This window comes from Morus notabilis, unplaced genomic scaffold (genome assembly GCF_000414095.1).
Source record: "Morus notabilis unplaced genomic scaffold, ASM41409v2 Scaffold1219, whole genome shotgun sequence".
NCBI classification, from domain to species: domain Eukaryota; kingdom Viridiplantae; phylum Streptophyta; class Magnoliopsida; order Rosales; family Moraceae; genus Morus; species Morus notabilis.
This window is the reverse complement of record NW_010360067.1, coordinates 65,048-79,951: the sequence shown is the minus strand read 5'-3', so window position 1 is coordinate 79,951 and position 14,904 is coordinate 65,048.

Genomic DNA, 14,904 nt, shown 5'->3' with positions numbered 1-14,904 from the left:
TAAGGTTCTCTCTAGACAGGTGACGTGGCTGGTCTACATTCAAAATTTCTCCCACCGTAGTACTTTCTTATAGGCTTTAGCGTAGACGACTCATCACCGGAGCCAATATCGATGGCTCTGATAAATAACATCAGCTGATTCTGACTTGTGCCTGATATTTGGCCTTCCCTTAAAACTATTACATACGGTTGACCACATAATATGTAAATCTACAACCCTCAATGGTGAATGATGCATTATATATCATTGAACGTTATATCATTGTTGATGCATTCGACGAATAAGGAGCGTTTGGTGGAGGGATTCGTTTTCTGATTTGAATTATGATTTATAGTTTACTTTAGTATTTTTTTTCATAAAAAATACATGTAAATTGAAAATAGTTCGAATCACATGGTTTGAATTTTCCAACTAAACGAACCCTAAACGTTTGGAAACACGCTAAACAACACACTTATGATACGTTTATTTTATATATTTGTCTTTAATTTTAAATCATGATTCATAATTTTTTATAGTATTTTTTTACAAAAAATATACATAAAATAAAAATAATTTTAAATCATGATTCTAAATATATAAACTAAATATCCTCTAATAAAAGGGGGACTCTTTTAATTTGTATATCATAATCCATTTTCTACTAATATGTGTTACTTAACACGATAAAACTATGTTTGACGGTTTGTATTATTAATTATATTATATTGCATTCTATTATCGTAATATAATAAAGTGTTTGATGACATATAATGTAAAGAGTCAAGATGTAAATCTTAAAAAATTTAAGGATCAAAATATAATTTTTCAAAAAAGTGAGCTCAAATAATATATTTTTAAATATTTTTGAGGGTCAAATTTTAATTTTTTATAAAAAAATTTAGCATCAACTGTAATTTTTCAATAATTCATTGTCAAACTATATCTTTTTAATATTTTAGGGGGCAATATGTAAGATTTAGAAAATATAAAAATTTATATTTTTTGACCAATCAATTTTCAAAATAATTATAAGTTTCGGCCGGTCTTGTGTCGGCCTATCCCAACTTAAACCATGCACTCTCTATAAAATGCACAATACAATACATCAAAATGAGTTGTGTTCTATATAAATCGTATTAATTTATTATCTATATTAATTTACAGTCATATCACATATTATATTAATAATTATTATACATTAAGAGCATATTTAATTCACTGATTTAAATTGAGATTTGATTTTATATGATAATTTTTTATTATACTAAAAAAGTTAGATGTGATTATTTTTAAGAGTTTTTTCGTTTAGTTTGTTGATTCGAGTTTTTAATTCGAGTTGAGATGTGACTTAATGTGAGAGCTTTTTATTGTAAAAAAAAAGTTAGATGTGACTGTTTCTGAAAATTTTTTACTATAGTAAAATTTAAATTTTAAATTTAAATCAGTAAAATAAATGAGACTGTATAATAAAATTTAAATTCTAAACTTAAATTGATGAAATGAACGAAAACTACGGCCTCGTTCATTTCACCGATTCGAGTTTAGAATTTGAGTTTTACTACAGTAAAAAGCTCACAGAATCAGTCACATCTAACTTTTTTGCTACAGTAAAAGGCTCTCACATAAAATCACATCTTAATTCAAATTAAAAACTCGAATCAGCGAACTGAATGAAAGTTTTTACAGTAAAAAATTTTCAAAAAATGTCACATTTATTTTTTTTTACTACAGTAAAAAACTTAAAAAAATATTATATCTCAACTCAAATTAAAAACTTGAATACGTAGAGTTATACTAACAACGTCAAATCCAATGCTAAACATCAGAAAATATATATATATATATAAATTTTAAAATTAATTTATTAGGAATTCACTTTCTTTCTATTACATTATGCTCAGCGCCACTGTTGGCTTACCGCCTGACATTGCTCATCCGATAGATAGATATAGGAGCAAAGCATGCCAGTTGCATAATTGGAAGGGGGGGGATTCAGAGCCGTGAGGGCCCCACTGCTGGAGGATGACATCAAGGGAGGTGGGTCTAGGGAGGGGTTTTTGTTTAGGTGCGGATTCCGAGGGAAGTGGTTCAGTATTTTACGACTAATTTAGGTCACGCGTGACGGAGGAACCTGTCGATTATATTTTACTTGTTTCGGGCTTCCCTACGGCTCCACTCACTAGCCCTACCAGTTTTTTTCAAATGAAGGTCGTTCAAAAAAAATTAAAATTTAATTTATTTTACTGATTTAAATTTTATTATATTAAAAAAATTTTAAAAATAATAACATATTATTTTTATATAAAATTATATCTCAATTTAAATTAAAATTTTAAATTAATAAACTAAATGAGTTTTAAATATTATTTTTTTATAAAAAATTTTAATTGTAATAAAATTAAAAATTTAAATTGATAAAATAGATAAAACTGAGTTAATTGAACTGCCTTCCCCAAGCAAGACCTGTGAGCTACTTTAGGACCCACCGCCCTTTGGAGTTTTTTATTTTGTTTTTGTTTTCTTTAATGGAAGTAGATTTTTGTTGCTCTAATAATGGAGTAGAGTTCCAAAATACTTGTCCTCATTTATTCCAGCATAGGTTTAATGGATATTCTTTAAGAGGGAAAAATAATAAAAAATAATAAAAAAAAACTGGTATATGGTAGAGTGGCAGGATGGTAATTATGAGTAGATAAAGAGCAACAATCGAGGTCGTTGAGAATTTTTTGAATGTGGGGGTGGTCCACGGTGCGGAAAGCAGCGACGAGGAATTGGCCGTCCAACTTCCCCTGTTCCTTAACACATTTTTTGTTACTTTTTTTCTTTTTTAATGGAAACACATTTTTGTTACTTTTACTTGTATATATGTATGTATGTGTGTGTGTATATATATATATATATATATATATATATTCTTTTTTGTGGTTGAGTAAACGTGGTATTAGGAACTCGCGAGTCGAAAATGGAGAGCCGGTGCCGCCCTGTGGGGTTGGCGCACGTGACAAATTAACCATATTTTAGGGGGATAATTACCATTTTCACTTCCGTCATTCTTTCTTGTCTTGACCCCAAAATAAAAAAAAAAAAATACAACTTACGAATGAAAATAAAAAATAAAAAATAATTAAAAATTGTTTTTTATTTTTTTTTATTTTACACTAAATTAAAAAATTATTTTTATTTTTATTTTTTATCTTCATTACGTCAAACGTCATTTTAAAAACATTTTTATTTTTTTTTCTTAAAAAATGTGAAACAAAAATAAAATCAATTCTAAATACCGCCAACAAATTTTTTTAACCGCGGGAATGGGATTAAATATTCAGTGGTTAGATTTAAGAATGTTCACGTTAAAGTAATACATTACATGACACCAAAATATTTCCACACACAAATTCAACCGTTAAATTTATTTTACTTGTTGACTAAAAAAAACTCACTCTACTAGTAGGAGAAAAAAAGTCTCCCACTATAGAATTTTCACTTTTAATTCAGAATTTAGATATGATTCATTGAAGCTTACCATGGTACGAAATATCTATTAGTAATATACTTTTTCAAACGTTAAGTCTTATTAAAATCACACAAAATATATATATATATATAAAATTACCAGTTAACGTCGTTTTATAATAAAGTTTTTTTTTTACGTACACTACTACAGAATTCTCCAAATTTATTCCCCTAAATACATTTTCCACTACATTTAATTCTAAGCACAATAATATATGTCATTGCCTTTTCTATTCTTTTTTTTTTTTTTTTTCCGATTCTCTTTTCAGTTCCTTTTTTCTCTTACCAAAGGAGGGAAAAATGGAAGGGGTGAGATAAGAGAAAAGTGTCAGTAATGAATTTGGGGAGAGATTTCAAAAACTTTGTTAAAGAACCTTGATTTTAATCTCTTCTATGAAGGAATTAGAAATCCATACCAAACAACACAAGAGAGAGATACATTTCTTGCTCTGATTTTCTCACACGAGTCATATACAGGCAAATAAAATTTCTCTAATTTTATAAGAGAAAGGAGACAAATGTCACTTAAAGTGTACGAGTCTAATTTTTTACTTCTCACTCTCATTAATACTCATTTTTAAAAAGTAATTGTATTAATTACAAGAATAATAATTAAGAATAAAAGATAAAAATCTAGACTTATAAGGATAAATTCTAACAATTTTCTCAATTTTATATCTTGTGGTGTGGACTCGATTAAAGACGAGTATCTATAAAGTATTATGTGATATACTCGATTAAGATGAGTATATGTATAATGTATGTAAAGGACGTCGTAAGGGTGCAAAAACGACAATCATCAAGTGAGAGAGAAAAGACACAGGAACGACAATCGTCAAATGTGCATGGGCACGTGTTAAAAATTTAAGTAAAAAGAAGTAAGGCGTGGGAGCACCAAGATGACAATTGTCTGGTGATCAGGATTTAGGATAGTGGTCATTTGAGCGTTAAATAAGGACGTTAAAGGGGAGGCAGTGGCTGTGAGTTATTATTATTATTTTATTTTTATTATTTTTATTATTTTTTTTTGCTTTTGATATATGATCATATGGTCATCACAGTATTAACCGCCACAATATCATATCATATTTACATCAAAAGGGAGAAGAGAATCTAAGAATTTATTGTGATTCAATAATGTATCTATCACTATTAATAATGTATATTAAGAACCTGTTCAAATAGTGATTTTGATTTGTTGATAAAAATTATTTATGAAAAATATTTGAATTCAAATTTTTTGTGTTAAAAAAAATTATTATTATAAAATTAAAATCATGAATTTAAAATTCTGTTCATTTCACCGATTCGAGTTTAGAATTCGAGTTTTGTTACAATAAAATTCTCAGAAACAGTCACATCTAATTTTTTTTGTTACACTAAAAAACTCTCACATAAAATTATATATCAACTCGAATCAACGAATTAAACAGATCATAAATATATTTGCTAAACGGGCCTAAGGGTGTGTTTGGTAAGGGGATTCGTATTCTGATTTGAATCATAATTTATGATTCGCTACAGTGCTTTATCTCATAAAAAATACACATAAATTAAAAATAATTTTAATCTCATAATTTTAATTCATGAACTAAACGTTTCTTAAACGTTGTTTTTAACCTTTTAAAAGCTAATACGCATCCTATGGGATAGACATGGAAGTGTGGAGGGGTGGGGGAAGGCTTAGCACGTGATTCACGTGGAGGGGTAAATGGGGAACTAGATCAGAATTAAGAGACGTCGGTCAGCACACACCATGATAAGCGACAAGCTCTAGTCAAAGCGGCAGTGCAAGTAGGGCCACGGGCCACCAAGTTATTGCCAGCCAGGGGCCAAGTGGCGCAAAGCTAGTCGGCAGCCGAGCTTTAAGAGTTGTTTTTTTAGAGTGTAATTTAAGTGTAATTTTTGAGTTAAATTTAAATTATAATTTAAATTAAAATTAAAATTTAAATAAAATTAAAATTTAAAAAAATTAAATTTAAATAAAATTAAAATTTGAGTTGTCTCTTTTTAAATTTTTTAAACAAAAGAACATGCTTTAATTTCCTGCAGAGAGAGCGTGCCGTTCCTGTGGCCCGCTCGTACGCGTGCGTCTTAGAATTCACTGCCGTACTAAAACTCTGCTGCACAATGAAAAATATGGGTAAAGGATGAGTAATAATTGTGGTACACTCGTACAATTTTTGTTTCCTCATCTTAATGTTGTCTTTTAGTACTTTCCCCATCAACTGTGGCTTTGCATTTATGGGAGTTTCAGCAGTTACCAGCAGATTATAAGCTTTCAGATTTGTTCAATTTTTTTTCCCCTTAATGTAAATTGGTCACGTACAAGACATACAAAACAAGGCAAGAGATGAGTAAATCAGAGTCACCGACACCGAGTCACGTACTATTGTTTTTTTTTTTTTTTTTTTTTAGGATTACGTACTTTTATTTTGTCATTTTAGTTAGAGGATTTAAATCATTTTTAATTTATGTGTATTTTTTATGAGAAAAAATACTGTAGCGAATCACGAATCATAATTTGAATTAGAAAATGAATCTCTCAACCAAACGTCCTAACATACGTAATTTACTTTATGAATCCGAAAAAAAAAATTTATAAGGATTAAAGATGGCATGCTCAAATCAAACTGGAAAGGCAAGACATTGATGCATGGTGTATGGATTTTTAGCAAAGTGGAATGTCATAAAACCTTTTCTAATGTAGTGGACTAACTGAAATGTAAGATCTCATCGAGAAGAAAGAGCAATTTTACTAGTTCGTTAAATGACCGTTGTGATGGCATAAAAGAAGTTAGATCATTTTTAATGAAAATGTCAATATCACTTTATATTTAACACATAAAAGTGTGATAATAACATATTTGATATGTTATATTTATTTATACTTTAATGTATAATACTATTTTAAATGTTAAATCTACTATTTGCATAAAATATTAAACTTTTAAAGTTGTAAAAGTAAAATTTTCATTTTAAAATAATTTGAAAAGCAAATGTTGTAATGATTAATGCAAAGGTTAACATATCAACTAATAATAATTAAATATCAAGTTTATCATATTTTATTGTAAGCATAACATATGATAAATTTAGCGGAAAAAAAAAAGCATTATGTTAGAGAATGTTTTTCCTATTCCAATGTTAAAATTGGCATACTAATTCATAATTGCATAGAAATTTTAACTTAAAAATAATTTGAGTACCTACGTAGTAGTGCAGGTGCTTATTTCTGCATTCCCTTTAAATTAAAATTTTTTATTACATAAAGACCCTGACATAAAATGACAAAAAAAAAAAAGGATAATTATGATAAACTTGATTGCATAATTAAATTTTATTGTAAAAAGCAAAATAATGATAGGATTTTTTCTCTCTCCTCACATACCCACATGTCATGTCTCTGGATTATAAACTTTTGTTATTTTGAAATCTATTACAAAACCTTAATTTTCATGTCTCAATCAATATTCTAAAAAGTTGCATTAAGGTGTATTAGATTTGATGTGTTATATGTTTACGATGATACCGTTATTTTTTTCGGAAATAATAGAAAATATGTCAATATGAAAAACTTAAAAAAGTATATAGGCCAATTTTTAGTTATAGAAATTAATAGGTCATAACTTATCAAGTTATGATTCATAACCAGATAAGTTATGGTTCATAACCAGACAAGTTATGGACAAAACCGTAAATTATGGACAATAACTCGTCAAGTTATGGTTTATAATCAGACAAGTTATGGACAAAAACAGTAATTTAGCCTATTTATTAATTTATGTAAACTATTGATCCATTAATTTTAATTCATCTCAAGTCTTATCCTATTTCTTTCTTTCTTCTTATTTTTTTGTACTTTTCTTCAGTTTCATGTTAACTTTTTTTTTTAATTATTTCATTTTTTTAAATAAATGATATATAGGTGTCCAAAGAAAAATAAAGTGGTCAAGAATTAATAATTTTATAAAAATAGTAAGGGGTGTGAAAAGAAAATTTAATCGTTCGAGTTAGGTGGAGTGTGTTTTTAGAAAGTGAGTACGAGGAGTAGATAAGAGTATGCAAATAGAACAGTCCTATATATAGATACATTTTTTTAATACCTTAATGTGAAATTCTCTCCATACTTATAGATGGATAATTTGCTTGTCTTCCCCTTTTTCAAACCTTTGGCGTTAATCATTCTATGGATCAACTTCGATGGTAAATATTTTTAATTTTGGACAGATTTTGGCTTCCTTTCTCGGACTGCCGAAAATATATTCTTAGAATTAAACTTTTCCCCCACGCAACAAATTACACTAAACATTTTTCTGAGAAAGCACAAATGTTTATGTTTTATATGTTCGTTTGATCCGAACTCAAATCTCGCTGACTTAGATAATTTAGATAGGGGAACTAGGGAATTCCACAAAAGCCTAATAAATAAACTAATTTGTAGTATGAATTTCATTTTTTTTGATTAATTACAAAAATTCTCCCTAAATTATACCCCTTCTAACACTTTACTCTCTGATATTTAAAACGTAATATATGTTCCTCTTGACAATGAAATGTTAACAAAAAAACCCATCTGTTAAATTTTTAATTGAAATTGAAATTGACATTTTAATTTGTTATTTTGAAAGTATTTTAGTAATTCTATGGTTTAAAATTTAGTTTAAATTTAAAATAATTTAAATATTCAAAAAAAACTTTATATTTTTTGTATTCTACTAAAAAAAAATTTATAAAATTTTTAACTTACTTTCAATCAATAATAAATATATGATAATTAAAAGTTCAAGTTTAAGTTAGTTTTAAATCCAAACTAAAGTTATTAAACCATAGAGCTACTTTAATATTCTAAAATAACAAATAAAATGTTAATTTCTGTTAAAAAAATTTAAAGGATGGAGCTTTTTTATTAACATTTTATTGTTAAAGGGAATGAATGTTACGTTTTAAAGATTGGAATCAAAATGTTATAATAGATATAATTCAGTGAGAATTTTTATAATTAATCCTTTTTTTTTAAATGAAACTTAAGGCAGCTCAAAACCCACAACAAGACGAGCAGTAGTCTAACAATATGTAGACTTGAGAAATAACTTGAGCATTTGTGAGCCATTAATGTTTTATACTAAAATTTAAACTGCCAAATTTATTTATTTTAAATTCAATTTAGCGTCTAGTTACTTTTCATTCATAACCAATAAGAACTAGAATTTCAATTCAATAACTCTTAACATAAAACTTTTCATAAAAAACTTACTCGTGCTATTAAGGAGTTGTTCTTTTAGAATAAAACTCAGAAAAAATTTAAACTCGAGTTACAATTTTATTTAAATTTATATTTTTTTATAAAACTCGAGTTTAAACTTGAGTTTGAACTCGAGTTTAGGGCTAAACTCGAGTTTAAGTTTTCCCTTCAACTCGAGTTCATAAACTCAAACTCAAATTAATGAACAGTATTTTTTTATTCTTAAAAATGTCATAACTTTTTCATTTTAATTCCGATTGAGATGATTTTTTTTTCTATGCTTTCACAACGAAAAGACAAATAAAATTCCACTCATATACCCTATTAAAATTTTTTATCACCATTGAGTTTTTGTTAAAATACTATCTAAATATAAATTTAAGTTTTGACTCAACTAAACACAAACTCAAAAAGGTTCTCAATTCAAATCATAACTCAAATATGCACATCTAAACACAAACTCAAGTTATAACTTCAACTCAAGTTATAACTCAAACTCAACTCAAAATCATCACTCAAATCACTCTAACTCAAAAATGTAAAGAACAACCCCGTACTTTTTCTTTTTTTCGTAATGTCGTTGCCTATATCTTTCAACCATTATGAACAACTGTTCTATTGTCGTTGAATGGTTTTCCTTGATCTTTGGCTTTTTTTTTTTTCAGACACTAGATAGATCATTACAGTCATAACTCATGAGAGAGAAAGAGAGAGATGCATGTATATGCACGAATGGGTGATACCAATCATGTAATATGGGCCCCACCAAATTCTTGGTCGAAGATAGTGACACATAAAAAGAATGTCGCATAACCACGAAAAACGCACATTTGAAAATCCTCGCATTTAAGTTTCGTTTTTCAAAACTAATTTCTGGACGTATTCTCATGACTCATCACTTGCTATCCCTTCATTTTTGTTTTTTGTTTTTTTTTTCCTTTCCAAACGTCGCCTTTCAATGATAAATGCATATTTGAATCGTGTAATTAGTGCAAAATTTGGGACCGCGTGATGAAAGAATCGTTGCCAGGCTGCGGAAGAAACTCATTCATACTCATCTTGTCATTTATTTGCTTTCCAAAGGCAGGCCGAACTTATATATATATATATATATATATATATATATATGGTCAATTAATTTAGGCTTTTCTGAAAAAACTCGTTTCTTTATTCATTTGCTAAATATTTATATTTTTTGATGAAATTGTTAAATATTTATCTATATATTATGTATCAATTGATGTAACTTATTTTCAATAAACAATAGTGAGCTCATTGAAATTTTTAGTCACAAATTGCAGTGGCAGAAAGGCGGCAATCTTCTTTTGTGAAAAAAAAAAGAAAGGGATTTTAATCACACAAGTTAATCAATGAAGATCCAATTCTAGCTTTCATTTTTTTTTTTTTTTTTTGAATATCATGATTATTGTGTGTAGACTTACAGCTACTTTGTTTTTAACTTGGTCTAAAGTGAAAAATAAAATATAACCCAAAAGTCTGACTTTCTGTATTGGTATGTGGACATATTTTCATTAAAATCACAATTTACATCTTGTTGGAATTTGGTTTATTTTGTTAGAACTAAAAATTGGATTTAGGATGAATTTCATCTGTTTTCTTAACGATAATAAGATTTGAACAATAACATAAGTCCACACAATGGGGATGGAGGAAAAAAGAACTCTCACACAAGACAGCTATATAGGGCTTGTTTAGTTCGCTGATTCGAGTTTTTAATTCGAGTTTATTATCTCTAATTTCTCTCCTGACTCCTCCATAGAGACCTACAATTTTCTCATTATACAGTCAACCAATTTATTAATAACTTATTCTCCCCAACCAAAAAAAAAAAAAAAAATATATATATATATATATATAACAAATTAAAATATTAAAAAGATAGAACACAACTTTTGTTTTGGTCAAAGGATAGTACATAATAATATTACGAAACTAGATATTTGAGAACTCCTCTGCTCATGATCACTTTGAAAGGCAAGTTTCCTCCATCTATAGTAGAAAATTTTTCAACACGTAATTTACTTTCATTAGGAATAAATTACTGAGCAAGACTCTCAAATTAACATAACAAATACTATTTAGTAAAAGGTGACAAACAGTATATTTTCTTTAAAATTTCCCTAAAAAAAAGGTACATACTACATAATTATTCTAGGGAGAAGAAATTAAGCCCATGTTTGTTTCCATTTTTCACGGTTTTTGAGAAAAAAAACAGAAAACGCGTACAGAAAACGCGTTTGGCTGTCCCCCCGGCCGCCACTCTTCTCCAACTGCCCCCCTCTCCCGCCGCCGCCGCTCTTCTTAATTCATGTTTATTTAATATAATATTATTTAATATATTTAATAATAATATTTATTTAATATATTTATTATAATTATTTATTTAATATATTATTAATTTAAATATTATTAAATGTTTTTAAAAATTAAACCACTAAATACAATTTCAGTTTTTTTAAACTGAAAACAATCTCGGAATAAAACTACCAAACGCATTTTTAAAAATGATTCCAAAATGAAAATAAAAACGTTTTCGTTTTCATTTTCATACAAAAAACAAAAATATTTTGAAACCAATTCCAAACGCACCCTAAGATTCCTTATAGTAACTAGTGTAAAGTTAGTGGTGAGGACGTTTTTATTTATAAAAGACTAATTTTTAAATTATTCTCGCTCAGTTATATATAACCCTTGCATGAAAGCGTCTACCAATCTTCCAAATGTCATGCTTGTTCCTGGACAAGCATCGTGAGCCAATCATAAGTTAATTTCAATTAAAAAACTTAATGCGCGGAAGGAGATTTTCTTATAACATTTTGTATTTTAGAAAAACGGATGTTACATTTTAAAAACTAAAAGCATTTTGTATCTAAATGTTAAAAGATATTTACAGCTCACATATTGGAGTGATATGTCACCACTATTACTAAAGACAATGTAACCCACATTCTAAGATTCTTATTTATTTATTTTATTTTATTTTTTGATAATTGATAAATTTAATGAACGTTTGGTTAAAAAAAATATTATAAAAAACTATAAATTATAATTCAAAATCAAGAACGAATATATAAAACAAACATCATCTATTGAAGATATATCAGGACTTTTAAACAATTAAATTTAATCTTCTAATACGGCCAGCACGGTCAGTGCAAGAAAATCAGCTTTTGCAAAGTAACTCCAAAAGGGATAACTGTTTAGGCAACGACCCGAATCAAAGAATTCTTTGAGAAAATCCAAAAGGGCCAGTATTAATACAACTGTTCAGCGAAAGACTCAAATCAAATGGGAGAAATGCCCGAACATACAAGTAAAATGGTCAACAAAATTAGTATATCGGACAATTGTGTGATTGATGTAAACTTGACAGGACTTTGCAAGGTTTTATCTCAAGAGTTTGTGTTTCTCGTAACGTTAAAGAAGATCAATACTACATATTAAAACTAAAAAAAAAAAAAAAAAAATCATTGATAGAAGATTTATGTTTTGTTTTGTTTTTATTGGTTTTGTTTTTATTTTTATTTATTTATTTTTTTTTTTGGGGTACTACACTGCTTTACCCATAATTTCGCAATTATCAAGTTAACATTGAAAATTTCAAGCTTAGTTGTTAGTAGGAGTCATAAAGCTCTATGGTACGATACATTATTTTTGCCCTATCCGTAAAACTAGTATTGTAGCCTATTCGTTAAACTGTAGTAGCCTCATCCATGAAACCGTCCTCAAAACTGCCACCCTAGCACCCCCAAAATCGTCCTTCTCTTCGTCATCCATCATCCGCCATCTGCAACCACTTCTCCTGTCGTTTTCCGCGGCTTCTCCCAACGTCTTTGTCGTTGTCAGCCATTCCCTTATTGAACTCTTAGGAGTTATTTGATTAGGGGATTCGTATCCCGATTCGAATAATGATTCATAGTTCGTTACAGTATTTTCTCTCATAAAAAATACACGTAAATTAAAAATAGTTCTAATCCCACGATTTTAATCCAAGAACTAAATGTCTCATTAGTTTGGTATTCCAAATTTTTATTTTTATTTGTAAAGATTTTAACGTAGAATGTTTATTAGATTTTGACAACTATTAAAAACCGTCGTATGTGTTCAACACACAATGGCTCAAAAGAATTGATGATAACTTTTAAGCTGTTGCTACAACTTTTGGCAACAGTTTTAGACGTTATAATTTTTTACGACGGTTAAAAACTTTCGTCAAACCGCCCTATTTCAATTAGGGTCTTTTGCGGCAACTAAAGTCCTTCCTAAGAACTAAATATTAATTTTAGGACAACTTGTTTGGCTTTAGCAGCAAAATCTTTAAAAAGAGTGTTGCTAATGAACATGCTGTGACATCACCCTAGTGTCACACGACATTTAATCAAGAAAAACATTTGAATCCAAACGAAGAACAATAATGATTATCGTTAGTAAAAATATTGAGCAATAACTTTTTAGAGACGATCTATTAGCACCGGAATGTAGTCATCAAATCATTTTAGGTAACATAGTGGAAATGTATCGGACATCAAATCCTTGAATGACGGTTCTATTTTTAGTCTCAGGGAATGACGAAGAACATGACAGTTTAAACAAGACCTTAACTAAAGACCGTAAAGGCCCCGTTCACTTCGCTGATTCGAGTTTAGAATTTGAGTTGAGATGTGACTTTATGTGAAAGCTTTTTACTGTAGCAAAAAAGTTAGATGTGATTGTTTGTGAGAGCTTTTTACTGTAGAAAAACTCGAATTCTAAACTCGAATCAGCGAAGTGAACAGGGCCTCAGTAAACATATTTTTTTTTTGAAAAAGGAAAAACCGTCTTGCGAACAAAAAAAAAAAAGATTTAGAATTGGGTCAAAACTACCAATATTTAATAATTTCTATGTATTTAGCTCAAAGAAAGAGTTTTAGCACCGTTTTTTTAGTTTAGGGACTCAATTTTATATAATGTTTTTATATTAACATTTTCCATCCATTCACTAATTAAGAGACACTAACTTTGATATAATTTTTTTTTTTTCTAATTGTAGTCATTTAAAAAGTTTGGGGATAAAAGAATAAGGATGAAATGGTCCAATACTAAAGAGTTTAAGGACTGATGATGTAGATTATTCTAATTTTAATACATGGACTATGTTTGGGGAACGAAAAGAATTTTAGGGCTTTTCATGTATTTAACTTTTTTTTTTTTTCAAACGTTATTTCTGTCCTTTCAAGTATTATTTTGTTTGGATAAACTTCTTAAATTCTTAATTTCTGATAAACGTGTTTAAAAATCTAAAACTAAGTAGACGTTTAGTTCATATATTTAGAACTATTCTCATTTTACGTGTGTTTTTTATGAGAAAAAAACACTGTAAAAAAATATGAATTATGATTCAGAATCAGAGATAAATGCAAAAAAATAAACATCCCCTAATATTCTCATCTATTTCTATGCAATTGTACTCGTTAACAGTAATCAGATTACTATATAATCTACAGTGGGATCGCATGGATTAATGCCCCCTTTTTTTTTTTTTTTTTGAATGATTGCCAGTTGATATCTTACAGCTGAGTACTTTCTCAACATGGTAACACATTTTACAAGGAAAATAGAAAATGGAAATTTTAGTAGCCCGAAGTTGCACGAGGAGTGGTGTTGCATTATCTTAAGAACAAATCAATTTTTTTTATGGCTTCTCATACTTCTACGACACAAAACCCCAACTATGATTTATTTAATTTCCGAATTAACTTCTAGGAACCTGACATGGATTATGAGTTAATCAAAGCTACAGTAAAATACACAAATGCTGTCTAGATAATCTCCAACTTGAACTATATTAGCGTCGTTTATTTCACCGATTTGAGTTTTCAGTTTTAGGTTTCTACAGTTAAAAACTCTCAGAAAATATCACATCTAATTTTTTCTGCTACAGTTAAAAGCTTTAAAAAAATATAACATCTCAGCTCGAATTAAAAACTTAAATCCGCGAAGCGAACGAGGCCATTATAATCCGTACATTTCCATTTTGGATTTGTTATATATTGTGTGAAAGATAAACAAAACTAAAAGTTATTATCACACTAAAAAATATATATGTTGCTTTCCCTGGCAGCTGTTAGGCTTTAAATTGGACCAAATGACCCTTTTTTCTTTCC